The sequence below is a fragment of the Capsicum annuum genome, chromosome 10 (genome assembly GCF_002878395.1).
Source record: "Capsicum annuum cultivar UCD-10X-F1 chromosome 10, UCD10Xv1.1, whole genome shotgun sequence".
Classification (NCBI taxonomy): domain Eukaryota; kingdom Viridiplantae; phylum Streptophyta; class Magnoliopsida; order Solanales; family Solanaceae; genus Capsicum; species Capsicum annuum.
Genome location: NC_061120.1, coordinates 36,718,509 through 36,727,530, shown reverse-complemented (window position 1 = coordinate 36,727,530; position 9,022 = coordinate 36,718,509).

The window sequence follows — 9,022 nt, the reverse complement described above, 5'->3', positions numbered from 1 at the left end:
AGCTAAAAGCCGAGCATAGAGAAATTTCTCTGAAGTAGTGAAATCAGTAAAAACTGAAATAACCTCTGAGAAATCAGAAAAAAAAAAAACTAACTTCTCTTCAGGAAAACAGTTTGCTTCTTTTCAGGTAGGAAAAATCCATCCTAAAGAAGAAGAATATCTGACGTTTACAAAACAAATTTACAATTTTCTAGAAGTCTGTGGAGAAACTTTCAGAGTCATTGAGACAAAAAGTCTATATCCAAGGATTTCCATCTTTCCAAGAGGATCAGCTAGTTTCACAGCCAAATTATTTGAATTCGGTTACTTAGATCGAGTTTATTCTAAATCAGATTTATTTGAATTAGAAGGACTACCAATACATTTGATTAGTTCAATCAGAAATTATGCAGAAGAGGAAGCAGTCTATTGTAGATTCTATAACATAGCAATGGAATTTCAAGATGATCAATTATATTTTCCTGCGTTTAACTATATAATAGTGGAAAAATTAAGAAACTTTAATATCAACACAACGAGAGTTGATAAAAAGATCCCCTATTTTAATAAAAAGTGGATCCAAACCAGATGAGCTTTAGGGATGAAGGCAGTATATCACATCCTTAAAAATAAATATGAAGAAAATTACAAAGTCCTTAACAGAGATACACACTGGATTCTAATGACCAAAGAAAAGTCGAAATCAGTAGTCTTAAGGGACAAAATTACTGAGTTCGAAACACACCAATTTCCAGCTACTCCAGAAACCTGGACTGTGGCATGCAAATTCCTAGAACATGGACATCTCAAAAGAAATGATGGCGATAGCTCATCAATGTCTGAAGAGATGTGATTTACAGCTGTAAAGAAGAACCAATAATGGAACAAAAGACGTAAAGCAAAAGCATTTACGTCCATATAATTGTCGAAACTAGACGATAAAATGATAAAAAAGATTGGACCCCACGATCTAAAAGCAGCCGATCAGGAAGAAGAAGAATCTTATCTCTTATCCTGATAAAGGATTAGAAGAAAAATAAAGACTTTTGAAGGGATGACCCTGAAACAAATAAATATTGTAAACCTACCCCTCCTTGTATCTATGAAAGGAGAGATAGAAATTCATAAAAGGTAGACTACATTTCTCTGAATCTTTCTTTCTTAAAACGTGTTAGGTATCTTTTATATGAGTGAGTAAGAAACACTTCTCCCATCAGAAAAAAGTAACAAATAGTTTGTATGTGAGTATAAGGAAGATCTGACTAAAGATTTTTCCTATGTTGTTATATATTCATGAAATAAAATAAGTTTGTTTGTATACCCTTTGATAATCTTATATGTCGGTGAAAAATGAAGGTTACGATCTTCAACCTCGATGGAGGAAAAACTAAATAGTAGCCTCAGACAGTGAGTCGAAATAGGCTAAATAGTTCTTTATAGTCGGAAGGAGAAATACTGCGGTGTTGATACAACCAATATAAAAGAAAGTCAGAAGATATATATATAAACTCTATCATTCATGAACATATTAGCATAAGAAAAATTTGTCTTCATATCTACCTTATGCACTCATACATATTACATGTTACTAAGTACCTATAGGGAATATTAAATTACGAATTGTTTATACCTATCATCATGAGATGGTACAACCACAACTAAAGAAACTTAGAAGAAGGTTTTGGGAATCCAAAACAATTATAGAAACTCTTAACAAAGACATAACAAAGTTAAGAAAATACAATAAAAAAATTTATCGTTTAAAAAATACTTCAAATAATTCTGAAATCAACAGATTAAAAATAAAATTATTTGATGCTCTGGATAGAGCTTAGAGTTTAAAAGAAACATAGGTTTTACTGTGTCAAAGTTACAAGGTTTTAATAAAGAAATTTATTCTTTATACTGCCTAATGAGTTATTATACTATTTTCTTAGATGAAAAAACATTAATCACTATCTTAAAGGTGAGATTAAATTAAATAAAGATTTACAAGAAAATATTCTTGAAAAAATTATAGATCAGCTTGTTTAAGAACAATAGTCTATTCATGACTAAGCCTGTCAAACGTGCCGGGTTGACCCGGCCCAACCGGCCCAAACCGACCAATTTAATAAAACCGACCCGGTTTGATCCGGTTTGATAAGCCCAAGGGCTTTAGGGTACCGGGCTATTTTTTTTGTTTTGGGCCCGATTAACCCAGCCCGAACCTAACTCGATTAGGGCCCACCGGTTAACCAACCCGGTTTTAATTTTAAAAAAAAAAAAATGGATTTTGGGCCAAACTAGCCGTTGCCCCAACGACTATATAACCGTTTTTGGGTCCAAAGTTTGGGCCCATTAATTAAAAAAAATTACTTTTAAAATTATTTTTTAATCCCAAAAAATTTTCTATAAATACCCTACACTTTCAAATCATTTTTCACATAATTTTTAATTCTCTCAAATCTCATTCTCTTTTAAATTTCAATTCTCAATTCTCAATTCTCAAATAGTTTATAAATTTAATTTTCTAAAGTGCTCACTTAATTTTTTAATTTTGCGATTACAAAGTACGAGTAGAAGTTTCTAAAGTCGCAACCTTCGGATATTTTCAAAATTTGGTATTGTTATTCCATCTTTTACGTTTAATTTTTATTTAGTGTATTAATTGTTGAATATTTAATTTTATTATATTTGTGTATTTTAAATTTTTTTAGTTTAATTTATAGTATGGATAAATTAAGAAACCTCGCTACTAAAGGTGTTAAAATTTTTTGTTCCGGAAGCAGTAGTGGTAGTAAAAAGCGAATTACTAGCGGTAGAGGTAGTCCAAGTAGTAGATATACCCATGTGCCTCCGACACCGCTTAGTCAACCTTTTGAGGAAGAAGTAGGTGTACCTTTAGGTGTAAGTGCTCACGATATGGATTATGTAGAAGCTTAAAAAAAACTACGGTATAGAAGAAGAAAATGAAGTAGAGGCGGTTAATTTAGACGAAGATGATGAAAATATTGGTGAAACACTCGCAGTAGGAAATGTTAACATTAGATCTGAATCAGTTAATCTCCCTTCCCATCCTCCCCGTGCCCCAAGAGCTCATAAAACAACTAGTATTGCATGATAATTTTTTGAACGTATATCAGATACTGAAGTGCAATGCAATATTTGTCAACAAATATATAAGCATAAAAGCGGAGGTAAGTAAGGGGGTACAGGTACGTTAATGAGACATATAGCTGATGCTCACGAAAAAGAGTTAAATATTGGACGAGGTGGTGGGGATGTTGGTAGGCCGACGCAAACTAGAATGGACCCAACAACCGGTCAGGTAACGAAGAAGTATAATAAATTGAGGGACCAGAAAGAAATAGCTAAAATGGTAGCTGTGGGTTGTTTGCCTTTTAGTTTTTCTTCTTCTGATGCCTTTATTCATTATATTCAAGCAATTTATAATCCTATGTTTAATGGTGTTCCTAGAAGTACTTGTCGATCTGATATTTTTAGACTTCATTCACCATATTGCTTTTATTTATCAATATTGTTAAAAAATACTCAATGTAGATTGTCTGTAACTTCTGATCTTGGTCGTGCTGTAAATAAAAATGATTATTTAACCGTTACTTGTCATTGGATGGATAGTAATTTTGTGATGCAAAAACGTATTCTTGCTTTTTTATATGATGAAGATCGTAAACATACTGGAGAGTTTATTGTTGATTCTATTGTTAAAGTTGCTGGATTTTATGGTATCGAAAATAAAATTTTATGTATTGCTTTTGATAATGCTTTTAACAACAAGACTACTATATAAAAAAAAAAATCTAAGCTATCTCCGCCGTTGCCTGAAATTTTTCATATTAAGTGTGCATGTCATATATATAATTTAATTGTAAAAGATGGTCTTGAGTTTTTTTACTTTTATATTGAAAAAATCCGTCTTGCTGTTGATTTTATTCAAGGAAATAATCGAAGAAAAAGAATTAGAGAATTTAAAGTTAAATATTAAGAAAATGGACTTGCACCGATATTGATGCCTGAGGAAATTGATATTAGATGGAATTCTACGTATGATTTTTTAAAAACTTGTTATAAATATAGAGTTCCTATTACACTAGCTTTTAACCAACATTGCGGTTCATTTGCTGATTGTATGCTACGTGATTCTGATTGAGTTCTAATTAATGATCTTATTAAGTTTTTAGAAAAATTTTATGTAACTACAGTTGAATTTTTTTGTGCTTATTATCCTACTGTTTGTAACATTTTGGCATATATAGCTGATATTTCTGATTTGCTCAAAGAATATAAAAATAAAGAAGGATATAAAGAAGTTGTTGGTGCCATGTTTACTAAATTTAAAAATATTTTTTCTCGATTCCCCCTATTTAGTTGGTTGGTGCTATTCTAAATCCGTGCATGAAATATAATACTATGTGCCACTTTAGTACTATTATTTATGCTAACTTAGAAATAAATACTAACAATAATTCTGAACAAGTACAACCTGATTTGTGGACGGCTATGGGTGATGCGAATGAATACATAGAAAAATTATATAATCACTATGCTGATTTATTTGATTTAGCCGTACCTACAAATATCACTCCAACTGTCGCTCCTCATCCTCCCGAGGAGCCATCATCTTCTAAAAGGCCGGCACATAGTGGTTTTCCTGATTCCTTTTATGATTACCTTATTAGAACAGTGTTGATGACAGAGCTTACACATCAACTTATCAGAAAAAGCTAAATTATTATCTTTGGTCGCCGCCAGAGGATCACAGACGATGGATCAACACGTTGGATTGGTGAAGGAGTAATGAAACACAATATCCTGTACTTTTAAGATTAGCTAGAGATATCTTGAATGTTCCAATGTCAACCATTGCATCAAAGAGCGTCTTTAGTCAGGGACGACAGCAACTTGGAGACAACCGACACTCATTGGGATGCAATGTAATGAATGTTCTAGTTTGCTTCAGAGATTGGATTAGAGCGGAAATAAGAAACCAAAGAATGGAACTGGAGCCGAACGATGAGCTGAAACTTGAAAAATTATGTCTTCACGGGAGAACTCAGCAGAATCAAGTCCAATGCATGGTTTTGCCCCTGTTGACTTTGACTATCCTATGCAAGTTCCCGTTAATATTAACATGAATGGGTTGGAAAAAATGATGCATAATTTGAAGATTTTTCATTCATGTAAATTATAAATTTTGGATCATTTCCCAATCAATAAAATTCAACATTCATTCAATCCTTAGTCCTTACTTTGTAATTTTTTTCATTTAATGATTTAAATTGAATTTCTATTTTAAATTAAAAACTTACTTCTAATATATTATTAATTTACTACCAAGTATTATTAATTATTATATTAAGTAGCATATGTTTTGTATATTTGTGTATATATCTTCTATAGATGTGTATATTTAATGTATACATGTGTATATATTTTATAAATTGTATATATATTGTAGTGTATAAATATATTGTAGTATATGTTTTATTTAAAGTAGTACATATATATTGAATGGTGCGTATATGTGTGTATATATCTTCTATAGACGTGTATATCTAACGTATACATGTGTATATGTTTTATAAATTAGTATATAACTATGTATATATATATTGTAATGTACATATATTGTAGTATATTTTATTAAAAGTAGTACATATACATTGAATGGTGCGTATATGTGTGTATATATATCTTCTATAGACATGTATATTTAACGTATACATGTGTATATGTTTTATAAATTAGTATATAACTATATATATATATATATATATATATATATATATATATATATATATATATATATATATACACACACACACATATATTGTAATGTATATATATTGTAGTATATTTTATTTAAGGTAGTACATATACATTGAATGGAGCGTATATATGTTTACATATCTTCTATAGACGTGTATATTTAACGTATACATGTGTATATGTTTTATAAATTAGTATATAACTATATATATATATATATATATATATATTGTAATGTATACATATATATTGTAGTATATTTTATTTAAAGTAGTACATATATATTGAACGGTGGGTATATGTGTGTATATATCTTCTATAGACATGTATATTTAACGTATACATGTGTATATATTTTATAAATTAGAATATAACTATATATATATATGTATATATATTTTAATGTGTATATATATTGTAGTATATTTTATTTAAAGTAGTACATATACATTGAATGGTGCGTATATGTGTATATATATCTTCTATAAACGTGTATATTTAACGTATACATGTGTATATATTTTATAAATTAGTATATAACTATAAATATATATATATATATATATATATATTGTAATGTATATATTGTAATATATTTTATTTAAACTTTAAAGTAGTAATATACATTGAATGGTGCGTATATATGTGTATATATTTTTTAGATTCTAATGTAGTATATACTATATATATATATAGTGTATATACATTATTTAACGTATTTAAAATGTTTATAGGTGGGTATATATAGTGTATATTGAAAAAAGTTCTTATTTTTATTTTTGACTGGATTTGACCGAATTTTAACCGGGTTTAGATGGGTTTGACTGGGTTGGGTTAAGTGGGCCGGGTTAGGGTTGTTTTTAAAAATTTTACCGTTGAGCCTGGCCTACTTAACCCCAACCCGGATAATTTTAACGGGCTGGTTTCGGGTTGACTTGGCCCGGCCCACTTAACACCCTTATTCATGACTATTCATATGTGGATAGTGATGATGATCCATACTATTGGTATCATGATGGTTATTCAGTGATTAAGTGAATTAAAATTTCGCATGTTACCCTGTTTGCGAATAGCCCAATTATTATTGGTTTAAAGGAATATCAAAGGAAACTGAAAAATATTTAGATTAGAAGCTGTAGAGCAATTTAACAAATCAATTCAAGTTTTTTTTTTAAGTAATTTATTTACGTGGCTTTGATCATCATGTGTATTGTATTCTTTTATAGTGAGAGTGGTATAATATTTTTGGGTGATATAAAATTTATTTTAAAGTTATTAAGGGTACTGTGTAGTTTACGATATAAAATAAGTTATGTGGACTAAGGTTGTGTTTGTTTTTAATAAGATTCAGACGTCTGAATTTTAATGCACACCTGAATGATTAAGATGTTGTCTCTAGATCTGAAAACTGAATGATTAAGATTGTTTGTTTTTCAACATCTGAATTTGTAAAAAAAAATTTATTTGTATATATAATAAAATATAAAATACAATTCAAATAAAAAAATAGTTATATATTATTAGAAAAGTATGTAATTTAATACAACAAAATTATTATTTGATTGAGAAAAGTTATTTATATTTGTTAGTGATAGTGGAGATAGTTTATAATGGTGGTTGCGGTGACAATGATTGATGTTAGTGATTAATAATGTTGGTGGTGATAGTTGTGATGGTTGGTATTGTAGTGACTGTTATAATGGTGGCGATTGATGGTGGTGGTTGTAATGTGACGTTGCTTAATGTTAGTAGTTTGAGGTGTTGATTGTGTTGGTTGAAACATTAATGCATGATGGTTGACAATGTGTCAGTGCTAGTTGTAGATGTTGTTTGTTGTGATGGTGGAGATGATTAACAGTAGAGATAAATTGTAGCGATGGTAGTGGTTGAAGTGGTAATAGAGATGGCTTTACTAGTGATAATGGTGGTGGTGGCCGAAGACTGTGTGGAGGTTGTGATGTATTAAGGGTAGTTAGTGGTAGTGCTAATTGTGATAGATGAGTTGGTCGGTAGTGGTTGATGATGGTGGTGCTGTTGACGGAGATGGTAGCAGTGAATATAATTTGAATAATAAATATAGTAAGTATGGTAGCAGTTGACAATAGTGGTTGGTTGCGATATTTGTTGTCGATGGTGGTTGTGATGGTAGAGGTAGTTGGTGGTGGTAGTTTATAATGGTGGCGATGGTTAGTGATGGTTAGTGGTGGTGACTGTTGATTATGAATAAAGTGGTGAATATTATCCAACACTGGAATATCTCTTCAAACCTATTAAGACTTGGTTCTAAAAATGACCTTTTGGACCCCTGTACTATGTTGGTTTTGTAAGTTAGACACTTCTACTTGCATGTTTGTCATCTGGATCCTTGAACCCACTAAAAAGTAATATTTTAAACCCTTTTTTGGTAAGTGTAACACACTCTCCCCCACGTCAGCTGCCATGTCTGTCACGCTTGCCACGTCTGCCACGTCATTTAAAAAAAATAATAATAAAAAAAGTATTACATTAAATTCCAAGTCATTTTTAAAATGCCACATAACAAATTAAATATTAAAATTAATTTAATTAAATAATAAAAATTTATAAATTGTAGAAAAATTTGAATAGTCATGTTTTTATTTTTGCTCATAAATTAAACATCAAATCCATTCCAAATAATTAAAATTCTTCTCCAACTAATTTAAATTTTTAACTATAAATTCATATATACAAACATAATAAATTTTTTATTTATATATTTGAATATTTTTAACAAATTCACAAAAAGATTAATTTTTTTCAAGCGAAATTCACTAATTTTTTCAATATTTAGTATCACTCACTTTAAATTTAAATTTAAATTTTAATCCCCCAAAAAATAAAAAGATTTCAAATTTAAATTTTAATTAAAAAAGAATTGAATTGAGAGGAAAAATTAAAATAAAAAATAAAAAGTGAACGTGGAGGGGAGGCTGAAAGAGTGTTGGGGTAGGGTGTAGGGGCTGGGGGTGGGGTGGGGATGAGGTTGGGAAAGGTATAGGGGCTGAGGGTGGGGTGGGAAGGGGTTGGACGAGGTTGGTGAGGTGTGGAGGGTAAGTACGGGTTTGGGGTGGAGGGGCTGGGGGTGGTGGTGGGGTGGGATAGGGCTGGGTAGGGTGTGAGGGGTGGGGACGGGCTGGGGTGGGGAAGGTCTAGACGGGTGTTGGGGTGGGGTAAGGGGCTGGGGGTGGGGTGGGACGAGGCTGGGTGGGGTGTGGGGGTGGGGATGGGCTGAGGTGAGGTGGGAAGTGAA